We start from the raw sequence: 14,529 nt of genomic DNA, 5'->3' as shown, positions 1-14,529 counted from the left end.
CTAGTATTTTTGGTGGATACACCGCTTGGCTCACTTAACGCTTTTTTATATATGCGAAGTCAATGATGGCTTTGGGGTAGCCTTTTTCATGAAACCTACTGGTGATAACTTTTGCCTGATCTACAAAATCGTTATCTTTTGTGCAGTTACGCCTGACTCTTTTGTATTGCCCATATGGCACATTGATTTTCCATTTTTTATAATGGCAGCTGTGAAAGCTAAGATAACTGTTTGTGTCCACCCGTTTAAAATGAGTTTTCGTATTAATTGTGTTCTCATTAGTCGTGGACAATTCTAAATCTAGAAAAACCACATTGTTTTTACTGATGTGGTCGGTAAACTTTAGATTGTATTGGTTCTTATTTAGATCTGTGATGTATTCTGTGAGATCTTCTTTGTTGCCCTTCCAGATTATCAGGATATCGTCAATATATCTCTTAAATAGTTTGATACGTGGATCAGTGAATCTGGTTCGTTCAAAGACCCCCAAAAACAAATTCACGAAAGATGGGGCACATTTCGTGCCCATCGCGGTCCCTAGTGTTTGTATGTAGTAGGTTGACCTATATAAAAAATAATTATTTTGTAGTATAAATAAAATTGCTTTGATAAGAAACACTTTTTGTTGAGCTGGCATTAATGGATCTTCGTCAAGAATTTTTTCTATTGATTCGATCCCCTGTTGGTGGTTGATGTTTGAGTATAGAGACTCCACGTCTAGGGTACACCATATATAATCCGGTTCCCAATCCATTTCTTTCAATATTTCCAGTATGTGCCCTGAGTCTCTTACGTATGAGGGCAAGGTTATTACATACTTTTGTAGTTGTGCGTCTACATATTCAGATAGTTTGTTGGTAATGGAGCCCATTCCGGCTATGATAGGGCGACCTGGGGGATTAAACAGATTCTTATGTCTTTTTGGTATATGGTAAAAATATGGGCTGTCATGGGTTATTTCACAGATGTATTTGTATTCTGTATTAGTAAGGCTATTGGAGGAGAGTGCCTCTTTCATCAGTTTATAGAATTCTTCCAAAATTTCTTTGGTAGGATCCTTTGTTAGTTTGCGATAGTACATTTTGTCATCTAGGATTTTTAAAGATTCCTGATGGTACTGTTGATAATCCAGCACTACTATCCCCCCCCCCCCCCCCCTTTATCTGCGGATCTGATGACTATGTCATTCCTCTGTTGTAGTGCTTTTAGGGTGGCTCTTCGAGTGTGAGTTAGATTGGGTTTTCCTGGCATACTCTTTTCACACGTATGTCTTAGGTCTTTCAATACATTGTGATAGAACAGCTCTATGTACTCCCCTTTACTTTCAATAGGATAGAACTTGGTTTTTGGTTTCAGATCTGTTGGAACGGGATCATATAGACAAAAAACGTCATCATTATACGTCTCGTCTATTGAGGTGGTTGTTAATTTTTTATGCATTTCTTTATCTCCCTCCTTGATGATATAGTATCTGTTTAAAGTGAGTTTTTTAATGAATGAGTTCAAATCTACAAATAGATCAAATAATTTTGATCCTGTTGTAGGGCAGAACGAAAGGCCTTTAGCCAATAGTTCAACCTCCTTTCTTTTTAACATATAATTAGATATATTGCATCTTTTTCTAAATTTAGATATATTCCTTTGTAAATAATATACCCTTCACTCTAATGTTATCAGAGCTTCACGTATATTTAATATGTGAACAATGTCTTATACTAGATATTCAGTAAACTTTGACCTCTGAAAGTTTTCCCTCATACACGTGAACGTCATCACGCACAGAGATCACGTGACCGGCTCACACAGCCTGGTATACAGAGCTAAATATTCTCCTGAGAATTAGAACGTCCCCCCGCTATCAGGTGACCCATGTACGTGTCATACGTGATGACGTCATTCCGCACACGCATCACATGACCGGGGCTGTAATCCGGACCCTTGGATAAAAGCACAAATTTAAAGTAACTACACTTCTAACTCAGGCTCGTTTTCAAACTTGCCTATAATCACTTTTAACTATGAGGATTATGCTCTCTGTTATAGCTTATCATACGAACGTACTGACGTCATCACGCCGTCATGGTGACTCCTCCCACAACATGGCGACTGCCATGAGGACTGCAATGACACCTAATTATAAGTCACTTCTTTTATCTATATTAATGATTGTATATTGTTATTTTGTATGCTTGAAAAAGGCCCTACCGTGGGCAGAAACGCGTTGCAATAAAATTCCACCTTATGGTGTAGATATATATATTCGATTTTTTCCTTCATCCCGTGAAGCGCTACATTGGATTATTTTTATTTTTATTTTGGATCTTGTGCAGGGGTAAACCAGTCCCAACAGGCTCTCACTGCTACGATTTATTTCTTTCTAAAAGATTTTCTCCTCCAAAAGATTCTCATCCATGTAAAAGAATTATGAGATTGGGGGATAACGAGCTTCTCACAATCAAGCGTGCCCTAGAACAGTGGAGGCATTTGTTGGAAGGAGTAATTTTTCCACTGACATAAGAATTTTTACTGATCTTAAGGATGCATTGTATGTTCATGATGCTCATCAGTTAAACTCATATCAAGCCAGGTAGTTGCCATTCTTTTTCAACTGCAAACTAATTATCACTTACCAGGTTCCAAAAACAGCAAAGTAGATGCCCACTCCCATTAATTTGATGTCTCAGACCTCAAAAGCTCAATAAACCCAAGAGTGTTATTGACTAGAGATGAGTGAGCATACTCACTAAGGGCAATTGATCGAGCAAGCATTGCCGTTAGCGAGTACCTGCCCGTTCAAGAGACAAGGTTCGGGTGCCGGCGCGGGGGAGCGGTGAGTAGCGGCAGTCAGCAGGGGGGGAGAGAGGAAGAGAGAGATCTCCCCTCCGTTCCTCCCCGCTCTCCGCCTCAGCTCCCTGCGCGTCCGCCGTCACCCGAACCTTGCCTCTCGAGCGGGCAGGTACTCGCTAAGGGCAATGCTCGCTCGAGCAATTGCCCTTAGCGAGTATGCTCGCTCATCACTATTATTGACCCCAAAAGTATCATTTTTGCCAGAGAACGTTGAGTCTCACCAACCCTCTCACCTGGAAGAACCATTATGATTTCTAGGCAAGGCCTATACTCCCAACTAGGGCCCACACCTTTTATTTTCCAGTCATATATGAGCAGTTATTGGTTTACTCTACCTAGAGGTGTAAAAGACTTCATTTATGACTGAAATATTTATGTGCTCATTGTACCCTTTTCCAATTCTGGGAAATCCTTGTGCAACGTCTGAGGAGCAGGCCCCAGCCTAGGAGACAGCAGGGTAAAGTTAGGCCTTGTCACGGTGGCTCTACCGTCTCTACCCAGGAGGGTAACCAGGAACATGACCAAGGGGCCGAAGGCAGGCTATTAAATAGCTTAACCCACTGGTGGTTTACTTTAGTCCTTTTGTCATTTGTGATGCCACTGTTCCGTCCTCTGCGGTGAATCCAGTTGTTAACAATACAAAAAGTCAACACACCGGGATTTAACTTTCAGAGCCAAACCGGGAACGGTCAATGAAGCTCGTTTACTGGAAATAACTTTGTACAGTTAAGCAATACACACCAGCAAGGAAGTAGTACAAGACACAAAGTGGTGGGACAGGGAGGATTCACAGGTTTATAGATGAGTGCACAGTCTAGTTATCTGTGGGGTTCTGTTCCCAGCCACTCTCCTTCTCTCTCCAGCTCTCTACCAGTCATCACTCACATTTGGAAAGCAGGTACACTGCATGGCGGCTCCTCATTTTCTCTGAGTCCTTCCCATCCATTAAAGGGGTTGTCCCGCGCCGAAACTGGTTTTTTTTTTCAATAGCCCCCCCGTTCGGCGCGAGACAAACCCGATGCAGGGGTTTAAAAAAAAAAACGGATAGTACTTACCCGAATCCCCGCGCTCCGGTGACTTCTTACTTACCTTGCGAAGATGGCCGCCGGGATCTTCACCCACGGTGGACCGCAGGTCTTCTCCCATGGTGCACCGTGGGCTCTGTGCGTTCCATTGCCGATTCCAGCCTCCTGATTGGCTGGAATCGGCACACGTGACGGGGCGGAGCTACGAGGAGCAGCTCTCCGGCACGAGCGGCCCCATTCAGAAGGGAGAAGACCAGACTGCGCAATCGCGTCTAATCGGGCGATTAGACGCTGAAATTAGACGGCACCATGGAGACGAGGACGCTAGCAACGGAACAGGTAAGTGAATAACTTCTGTATGGCTCATAATTAATGCACGATGTACATTACAAAGTGCATTAATATGGCCATACAGAAGTGCTGAACCCCACTTGCTTTCGCGGGACAACCCCTTTAACACAAAGGTCTGGGTACATTGGGCCCAGGGCATTCACAAGGCATCAGCTCGGCCTCTTACATCCTGATGTTCATCTAAGGGCTGAGCAAAGTCTCTCCTACTCAAAAGCGGTACATTCCAACTTCAGCCAACTCTCTGGCTAGGCTGGGATGTCCTAGCTGCACGGGTCTCGCAGGCATTCTCCACTGCATCCACCTTGCAAACACATATATATCAAACATGATCACGTGACAGACAACAAGATACTTTCTCAGACATAACTCAGACATTAACCCATTCAGTGCAGCAGAGGTGCAATACACGTCAAATTCATACAACACAAAGACACTGACAATACAATAAGCACGAGACAAATGCATTCATACTTATAGATGGGCCCCACTAGCTCCGGGCCACTATACTTGGGCCCATGTTTCAATGGATTTTTATCACTGATCTTCCATTTTCTAAAGAGCATAAATATATCAGGGTAGTAATTCATTACTTTTATAAAATGGCACATTTTACACGCTTCAAAGGGTTTGCCCTCAGCCCTAGTTGGAGCAACCAGCATCATTAGAGATATGTTTCACCTCCCTGGATGTCTTCAGGAGATCATATCCAACTGAAGTGGCCAATTCACATTACAATTCTACCAAAACTATGGACGTGAAACTCAACTGCTCTGTGGCATATCACCTACAATCCAATGGGCAAACCAGGATCTGGAGACACTTTTTAGAATGCACATTTCTTCTATCCAAGATGGTTAGATAAGTCTTTTGCCATTGGCTGACTTCCCCCTTAATAACTATTACAAATAGGCTTATTCCATGTCAACCTTATTTCATGGAAAAACATTCTCTCCTTCCTACAGTCCCAGTTATGTACTCTTCTGAAGTCCCAGCAGTAGAACCCCTTCTTTTGAGTTTTTCCTCCCTTTGGTCTTAAGTGAAGAGAAATCTTCAGAAGACCTCCACTAGCATAAGATCTTTGCAGATCAGAATAGACAAGTTGCTCCTAGATTGGAGCCGGGAGACAAAGTCAAGCTTTCCCTCAGAGTCCCCAGCATGAATTATGCTCAAGGTACATTGGGCCATATCAAGTTTCCCAGGTTATCTGCTCGATAGCCTATTGGTTGGACTTACCACTTTGTATATGAAATCTGATGGTGTTTTATGCCTCCCTATTAAACTTTGTGATCAACAACAGATTTTCTCCATCTCTAGAGCCAACCAGCCAAACCTCTGTGGAATATCCAGAAGAATATAAGGTTAACAATATTTAGGACTTTAAATGGTATGCTTTATGTTCTTTGCAACTAAAAGAACTACAGCCCTAAAGAGCATTTTTGGGTTAAATACTCTGATGCTTCTTCTTAGGAAATTTCATATACAGGTCTCGAATGAAACTTTTTTGGGATGTTAAGAGCACACTCCTAGGAGGTGGTCTCTAACTAAATTGCGTCAACCGCCAATGTACTGTATTCGACAGTTCCAGCACCTGTCAGGCATCATCCTTAAGCTGTTTTCAGTACCAGAGCACCAGGTGCTTTACGACAAGCTGGAGCTCACTATAGAGGTTGAAAAGTGTTACTAGCTCCATTTATGAAGACATCCCTTTGATATCACCTGACACCAAATCCAATTGGTCTGTCTACATAAACCCTGTTCTCATCAACAACTGTTAGTAGAGTATTAGGTCCCATCCTGATTCCAACACTCTTGTATGTGTACTTGGCATTGCCAATTCATATACCTTACCACCTTGGCTTATGACTTTGTTTCTCAACCTGTAACCTTGACCGATACCTGTTAAACATCTTCAGACTTGAGCTTGTGACCGTGACTTTATTCAACTATTCTCTTGGATCTTGAGTTTGCACAGCTTTTTCAAACGGTCATCTGTCCATCTCCAAATAGCCACGTTAAGGTGGTCATTAACCAATATTGACGTGCAGGGGTTCCTGATGAAGACTAGAAAGCCTGTTAGACTGCTTTTTGACACAACCCGTGCTAACCCTAAATTGCCAAAAAATAATCATATAAATTCTACCAAGTTTATGACAGTAAATGAGGACATCAGTGGTGCAACTGCCACCATGGCAGAGTGGAAAACACAAATTAAAGGGACAGCATTATGAAATAACACTTGTATTAAAGTGTATCGCTAAAAGAGAGGAACTCACCTTCAGTTTGCGGTTTAGACCCTGTAGAGAGCCAACCGCAAACTTTGAAGGCATCACAAAGGGTCGTATACTTAATCTTGTACTACAGATCCCAGTATATCCAAAACCCACCTCAAGCGGAGAGCAGACTAACCAAATAATACCAGAAAGCAACAAAAAGCACTCCAGAAATAAAGACACAAAATTAAAAAAGATGGTCAAATGCTCGCGGGATCAAGCCTAGTAAGTAAAGGAATAGGACTTACAATTGGAGGAGGTCTCTCCAGGAGACCTCCCAGGAATGACTTTCAAGTTGGAAGGAAATAAGATCTTGTCCCGAAAGCGTCAGTTCAAAAAACTTTATTCAAAAAATATTTAATACTGGAACAAAGAAAATTTTCAAGGGAGTCATCCATCAGCCTCTTGCATTCAGTGATCAATGTGTCAGAAAGCTGTCAGCACTTCATTATGCCTTGTCTTCACTTAAGTGGTACAGGAGCATTTTCACTGCATGTGAGTGTTTTAGGCCTAAATGTTTTTATGCTTGACTGATCGCGGCTAGAGGTCGCATGAAAGAAGAATAGCTGCAATGTATTCCCAATCTTAATTAGCGCTTTCTCGTCTATTCACACGGGCAGCTGCAGCGTTCCAATTGTAAGTCCTATTCCTTTCACTTACTAGACTTGATCCCGTGAGCATTTGACCATCTTTTTTCTATTTAGTGTACCATGGCAGAGAGGATAAGAATTTACACGTGGCCATGCTCCAGCGCCATTCTAAGTATACAACAAGAGATCAAAAAAGTGAAGGCAGAGGTAGTCGCACAAAGAGATCACTATTAGAGATGAGCGAGCATACTCGATAAGGCAAACTACTCGCGCGGGTGACAGGTGAGTTGCGGCGGTGAGCAGTGGGGAGCGGGGGGGGGGGGGGGGAGGGAAAGAGAGATCTCACCTCCGTTCCTCCCCGCTCCCCCCGCCGCTCCCCGCCCCCTGCCGTCACCCGAATCTTTAGAGACGAGCAAGCAGGTACTCGAATAAGGCACTAATCGCTCGAGTAGTTTGCCTTATCGAGTATGCTCGCTCATCTCTAATCACTATCACTTGGGGGAGAGAGAGATCAGATGAACTATTATCACCTTGGGTTAGAGAGCACAGATGGACCACTATTACCTGGGAGAAACACAGAGGGAGCGTTTTCCCTTTGGGGGGAACGAATGAACCACTATCACCTGGTGGAGCACAAAGGAACCACTATTACCAGAAGCTGTAATCATGGCAAGTGGTGCATTACACCAATAATGCAGCAGGCTTTTCCAATTGTATTGCAATGGAACGGCGCGCTATGTCAATAAAGTAGAACCCTGACGCTGTCATGATAACGGTAGATACAAATTTATTTATATATATATATATATATTATTTTTTTTTACACTTTTTTAAACTACTGTATATTCATAAGTTCTATATATGCATACTGTAAGTAAATGTTCATTCACAAGATCGGGGCACATTCAAAAGTTTGCTATGAGGCCCAGCCTTCTCCAGTTGGGCCCCTGGGGGACTTGATCTGTATCTGTTGGTTGTAAACTTATTAAACTCATCAAGTAGCTTTTACTTATAATGTAAATTATTATCCCTCAGAGGGAAGGTGACTGTGGGGGCGATTAGAAATAACTAACACAGCAAACCCCTCGTGAGACCTTGAATGCTGCATGATATGAGGAACATAAAAGCTGGATACGAAGAAGGACTTTCAGTATTAATCTCTATTGACAGGCAGCGTTGTGTCATCTGTTTCCAAACGTCTCTATCCGTATATTGTATTGCAGAAAACTTGACAACATCATCAGAAAAAGGGAGACAGAGAGAGACAGCTGGAGACATATAGAGGTATGATTAATTATAGCGAACATGACTGCTGAACCCCAGTGTATATATAATACCAACTAGCAGAATAGTGAGTGCAGCTCTGCAGCATAATACATGATGTAACTCAGGATGAGTACAGCATAAGTAATGTATGTACATGGTGACTCCACCAGCAGAATAGTGAGTGCAGCTCTGGAGTATAATACAGGATGTAACTTCAGAACAGTACAGGATAAGTAATGTATGTACACAGTGACTCCACCAGCAGAATAGTGAGTGCAGCTCTGGAGTATAATAAAGGCTGTAACTCAGGATCAGTACAGGATAAGTAATGTCATATGCCTTTCTAAACAGAGATGGAGCAGGGGTATAACATATAACAGCTATATAAAGCAAACAGAAGCAAGTGTGCGAGCTGAGTGTGTGTGTTGTATTCTAAGTGTGCAGTTTCTTAAGTGTGTGACTTCTGATTTATGGACATTGCTGAGTGCAGCTCTCCCTATTTTATTTGTATTTATTTATTTGCGTTTTATATCAAGCCATAGTAATATTTTAGCCATAACATTGTAGCTATATTGTTTCTTTATTTCCTAAAGAGTAATTACACTGTAGTGAGGGGTATACTGGGGGGGTAATATTGTTAATTATTCAAGAGAAATGCAAACTGGGAACCAGCTCCTCTGCAATCACTCCCATGCAAGGACTGGTTAGAAACCACAACAGATGCACAGGAAAAGGGAGTAGGTCCAGCATAGGATAAAAACTCTTATTATTGAAAAATCCAGAGAGATATGAGGAACAAGAAGCATGTACCGTCTTACATGTTCCAGGCAAGCATGTTGCCCTTAATCAGAGACACCAAGGCACATGTAGCACTTAAATAATAATAATCTTTATATAGCGCCAAGATGCTCCGCAGCGTTTACAAGACAGAGGGAACAAAAACAAAACCCACGGTTACATGCAGTAATCAATTGAAATAAACAGTAGGGGTGAGGGGCTCCATTGAGCTTACATACTACAAATAATGGAGTGATGCAGAAGGTAAAGGGGCTCGAGATGGGCAAGGTATGGCAAGGTGGAGGGTTTGGAATGCTATACACAGACAATGGTTGAATTGAGCCGTATTGTGGCCAAATCAGTATGACTGCAGGGGGCGTTTGATTGTGACTAGCAGGGATTGTACATAAGATAAATGTAGGAAAAATTGTGGTTATGGGCATAATCCCATTTAACTCAAAGAGGCATGAGGCGTGTTTTTGAGCTCGACTCCTGTTTTTATTGAAAATTAATCCAGCATATAGACACGTTTTTGGGGCCGTTGCGCCCCTTCCTCAGTATTTTAGCTGGGAATACACAGCCAGCAGTAGTGGGTTCTCTCTGCAAACAGAACATACCACTTCTGGCTGTGTATCCCAATTGCGCTCAAATTTTTTCTACATTTATCTCATGTACTTGCACGTCCCCTTGGAAGGTCTGACGTCTCGTGGACTAGCTGCACCCTCTTAGACTCATCTAGAATTTATCAATTTCACTCCCATACTTAAAAAAGGGAGGAGAAAAACAAAACAAAAACAATTTTGAAACAAAAACATCGGTTTATAGATTTGCGCTGCTCCTTCTTTTTTCTGCTTCCCATATTTCATTAGCAGGGATTGTAGTCAGTAGGACAGGGAGGATGTTTTCAGGTGGAGTAAAGAGGGGTTTGGTTTAGGAGATATGGTATGCCTCCCTGAAGAGGTGCATTTTTATAGCATGCCTGAAGTTTTGTGTGTCAGGGATTGCCTGGATATTTTTGGGTAGTCCATTCCAGACGACTGGTGCTGCTCTGGAGAAGTCTTGGAGGTGGGAATGAAAGGTTAAATAGTAAATGGGGTGCTTGAAACAAAAACACATGACACCAGGGGCAAAAAATAATCACAAGGAAACAGAATAAAAAAAAACTAATAGTGCAATAAAAAATCAAGTCGGCGGTTCATAGTTTGCAAAATATGCATCCAAAATGCCTCTCTATCAGGAAGCTTTCGATGATGGTCTACTGTAGACATGCGTTGCATCTCAATGGGGAGGTTGTAGCTGTGCTAGGGGAGAAGGTGGCTAGAAGGTTGGAGGAGTGTTTAAACTAGGGACTGGGGGGAGGGTTAACAGAAAGATAGAAGGGAAGATATTGTAAATAGTGAATCATTGAATAAGTAATGAATGGGTTAGGACAGTTAGAACTGGCAAAACAGTTGATAGGGATACACTTAATATAAAAAACCCAAACCTTTAAATTATATGGTGACTAATTTTAACAGTCTGACCAATATGTTTGACGAATTGGAAGTAGTAATGTCTGAAGAAAACTATAACATAGTTGGAATAGCAGAGGCATGGCTGGACGACAGCTGTGACTGTGCTGTCTACTTACAGGGTTCCAGTCTGTTCCGAAAGAGTCATAGGAACATGAAGGGGTTTGTTTGTACGTAAAATCATGTTTAAAGCTTGCACTGGAGTCTCTATGGGTAGAGGTAAAAACAATATTAAAATCCTCATAGGGGTTTTCGATAGGACACCAAATAGAATCCACTGAAAATCTATTACTGAGGCAAATACAGTAAACCCTTGAGTAGCATTGCTCTTAAGTAACACTGTTTTCAACTTAATTCGATGTTTCAGGGCAGCGGCAGTCCCTCCAATAAAGCTGCATTCCTCAGATAAGTGCACCGACCGCTCCATGACCCCAGGCGCCGCTCAGTGAGCCGACGCACAGCTGATGCCGGTCACTTCCTGCTTCTCCTGCATCAGCACGCGCCTACTTCTCCCCCGCCGCTCTTCACAGTGCACAGTGCCGTCTGAACGTTGCTGTGTCTGCCTGCCTCCTGACACAGTACAGCAGCTGAATCCCCAAAGTGCTGGCTGAATGCTGCCTGCCTCTGAATCGCCACTGCAAAATGTAAGTACTGTACAGATGAGTACAGTAAAGAAACGTTTGCAAATAAATACTGCAGTCCTATGTCAAAGCCCAGATAACACAGTGATAATCTTTTTATTATAAAAGTAAAAAACATTACAGGGCGTAATAACAAAAATAGCAAAATAACAGAAAACTTTGCCAAATACAATCACAAGAAGCATATATACACACACATTTACAAAACAGAAATATTTGCAAAAATAACAGAAATTAACAGAAATATTTGCAAGAAATAATAGCCAAACCTTTATATTTACAAAATTTTACAAAAAACTGTACAGGAGTGAAATTTACTGGTCTGGCCGCATCCCCAATCTCACACGTCCCATTTACACTACAAAATTGACATAAGAAAACATATCACAACAAAAACTAGACAACCTATTCCATAATCCCGTGGTGCTGCATATTCCAACCTACTAAATAGAGAAAAAAAAACCACACATTAGTAAAACAAGAATATATATAAATTTTTTTTTTTCTTTTTTTTTTTTTTTTTTGTTTATTTATTTATTTTTTATTTATTTATTTATTTTTTATTATTATTTATTCCCCCCTCCCCTCTAAACTACACACACATTACCCTCTACCCATCCCCTGGTCCGCTGCCAATACCTGCCAATCATGCTTATGAACATATACATACATATACACATACATACCTATATATACATATACACATATATATATATATTTTTTTTTTTTAATTTTTTTATTTATTTATTTATTTTTTTTTGTAAATACACAGAACGTAATACTAACCCCCCACAAAAACTCATAATGCCACCCATAAAGATACCACCCGCGAAAACACATAATACCACCCATGAAACATGAAACCACCCACGAAAAAACAAACAAACAAACATAATACCACCCACAAACCCATATAATGCATAATAATCCACAGCCTAAATATACAGAAAAATATATAAATAACAAAAATATAACCATTACCTCCAGCCCTGGTTCGGGTCCCGTAAGCCTTTTAGTCAACTTTTAACTTAAAACAAAACAAAAAGCTAGGGTGAAAGAATCCAGCCCCCCACCGGGAAACAGTTCTCCAGGCTAGGGAACCCCAAAGCAAAAACCCCTCCAAAGGAAGGCTGCTTGAGGCCTACCCAACCTTTCAAACTCCAGAGAACGCACCTTCACCAGGTCACCGAGAATATTCCTACTTACCTCGTCCTCGAGGAGGATTTTATGCTGCGTCGATACTACACACCGTGCGCTCCACGTGTGATACCTAACCACTAGACTTACTAAAAATAAAGTGCAGCGGTCCCTGCCACCCAGATCTCTGAATGCTCCATAACACCACTCAGCGTAGGTAAGGTCAGCCAGCCGAGGCCAACCGATGGAAGCCCCTACCCTCTTGTATACCTCTATATTGAAGGGACAATGAAGCAGGAAGTGGTCCATGCTCTCCAAAGTGTTGCCACATGCCTCCCGGGGACAACCTCTGTCCTCGGTGTTCTTGTGCTTCAAGTTGTCCCCCACATATAGCTTACCATGGAAGCAGCGCCAGGTCAAGTCCCAATACTTTGAGGGGATTCTTACCGAATTTAAAAGAGACAAACCCACCCTCAAATCCCCACCTGGGCAGTCTCTGAGGGCCAATGGATTCTGAAAGTGGGTTGCCAAGACCCTCTGGTCCAGCACACGCCTGGCCAGCGTCCTGACTTCCCCCACGGTCAGCCCCCATTGGCGTAAAACCTTCAGAACCGGTGCAACGTAAGCCGGAAGATGTCCGTGCGGTGTACGAAAGTCCTTCACACGCCCTCCTGTCTCCCACTCCTGGAAGAACGGCCGAAACCATCCCTTACAGGAGGATACCCACGGAGGAGCGCTCTCTTTCCAGAGGTTTGCGATATTAGCTTTCAAAAAGGTATTCACGAGGAATACCACTGGGTTGACCATACCCAACCCGCCTAGTCTCCTCGTACGGTAAGTAACCTCCCTCTTGACTGGGTTCAACCTATTCCCCCATAACAGCTGGAAGAACAGGCTGTAGACCCGTGACCAAAGAGGTTCTGGCAAAATGCAAACACTTCCCAGGTACATTAACAAAGGGAGCAGGTAAGTCTTGATCAAGCAAACCCTTTCTCTCAGCGTCAAAGACCACCCTTTCCATTGATCCACCTTTTGAGCGGCATTCCTCAATCTGCCTTCCCAGTTTTTCTCGGGATAATTCCCTTGGTCGAAATCGATGCCTAAAATTTTAGCGGAATCTTGGGGTTCTGGGAGAGCGTCCGGAAGATCAAAAGCAGGATCTCCCCCTCCCAGCCAGAGACTCTCACACTTTTCCCGATTGATCTTTGACCCGGAGACCTCCGAGTAGCGGACAACTTCCGACATCACCCACCCCGCCTCCTCCTGAGAGGAGACAAAGATAGTAACGTCATCAGCGTACGCCACTGTCCTCAAGGCCAGGTCCGGGACCTTCTGAGGAAGGGATCGACAGCGAACGCGTAAAGCAAGGGGCTCAGAGGGCATCCCTGACGAACTCCAGACCCGACTACAAAAGGACGGCCAACCCAACCGTTCACGAGCGGGAAACTCTCAGCCCCTGAATACAATGTTTTTAACCATTTTACGAACCCCACCGGCAGACCGTATCTCAAAAGGACAGACCAAAGGTACTCGTGGTTTACTCGTTCAAAAGCTTTAGCCTGATCCAGGGAAAGTAAACACCCCTTCCAGAGACCCGCCCTGCCCCATTCCACAGCCTCCCGGACACTCAGCACGGCGCTAAACGTGCTTCGACCGGGAACAGAGCAGTGCTGAGCCCCAGAAAGGAGCTGGGGTGCAAATTTCACCAACCTACTGAACAGCACTTTTGCCAGAATCTTTCTGTCCGTATTGAGGAGCGCTATGGGACGCCAATTCTCAATACGGAGCGGATCTTTACCCTTTGACAGAATAATTAGGGCCGACTTCCTCATCGACTCCGGCAGAACTCCCAAGGATAGACATTCATTAAAAACCTCGGTCAAGAGGGGAACTAAAATTTCCTTAAAGGCTTTATAAAACTCAGATGTTAAGCCGTCTGGGCCTGGCAACTTTTTGGACCGGAGCCCATCAATCGCCAGTCCGACTTCATCTTCCGTAATTGCTTCTGTCAAAACACCAAGAGAGGGGTCTACTCCTGGTTCGGGAACGGTTTCTGCCAGGAAAGTCGAGATTCCGTCCCGATTAAGTTCTTTCCCGCCCAAGAGATGTGAGTA

This window comes from Eleutherodactylus coqui, chromosome 4 (genome assembly GCF_035609145.1).
Source record: "Eleutherodactylus coqui strain aEleCoq1 chromosome 4, aEleCoq1.hap1, whole genome shotgun sequence".
Taxonomy (NCBI): Eukaryota; Metazoa; Chordata; class Amphibia; order Anura; family Eleutherodactylidae; genus Eleutherodactylus; species Eleutherodactylus coqui.
The sequence above is the reverse complement of the archived record's forward strand: the minus strand, read 5'-3'. Positions refer to the sequence as shown.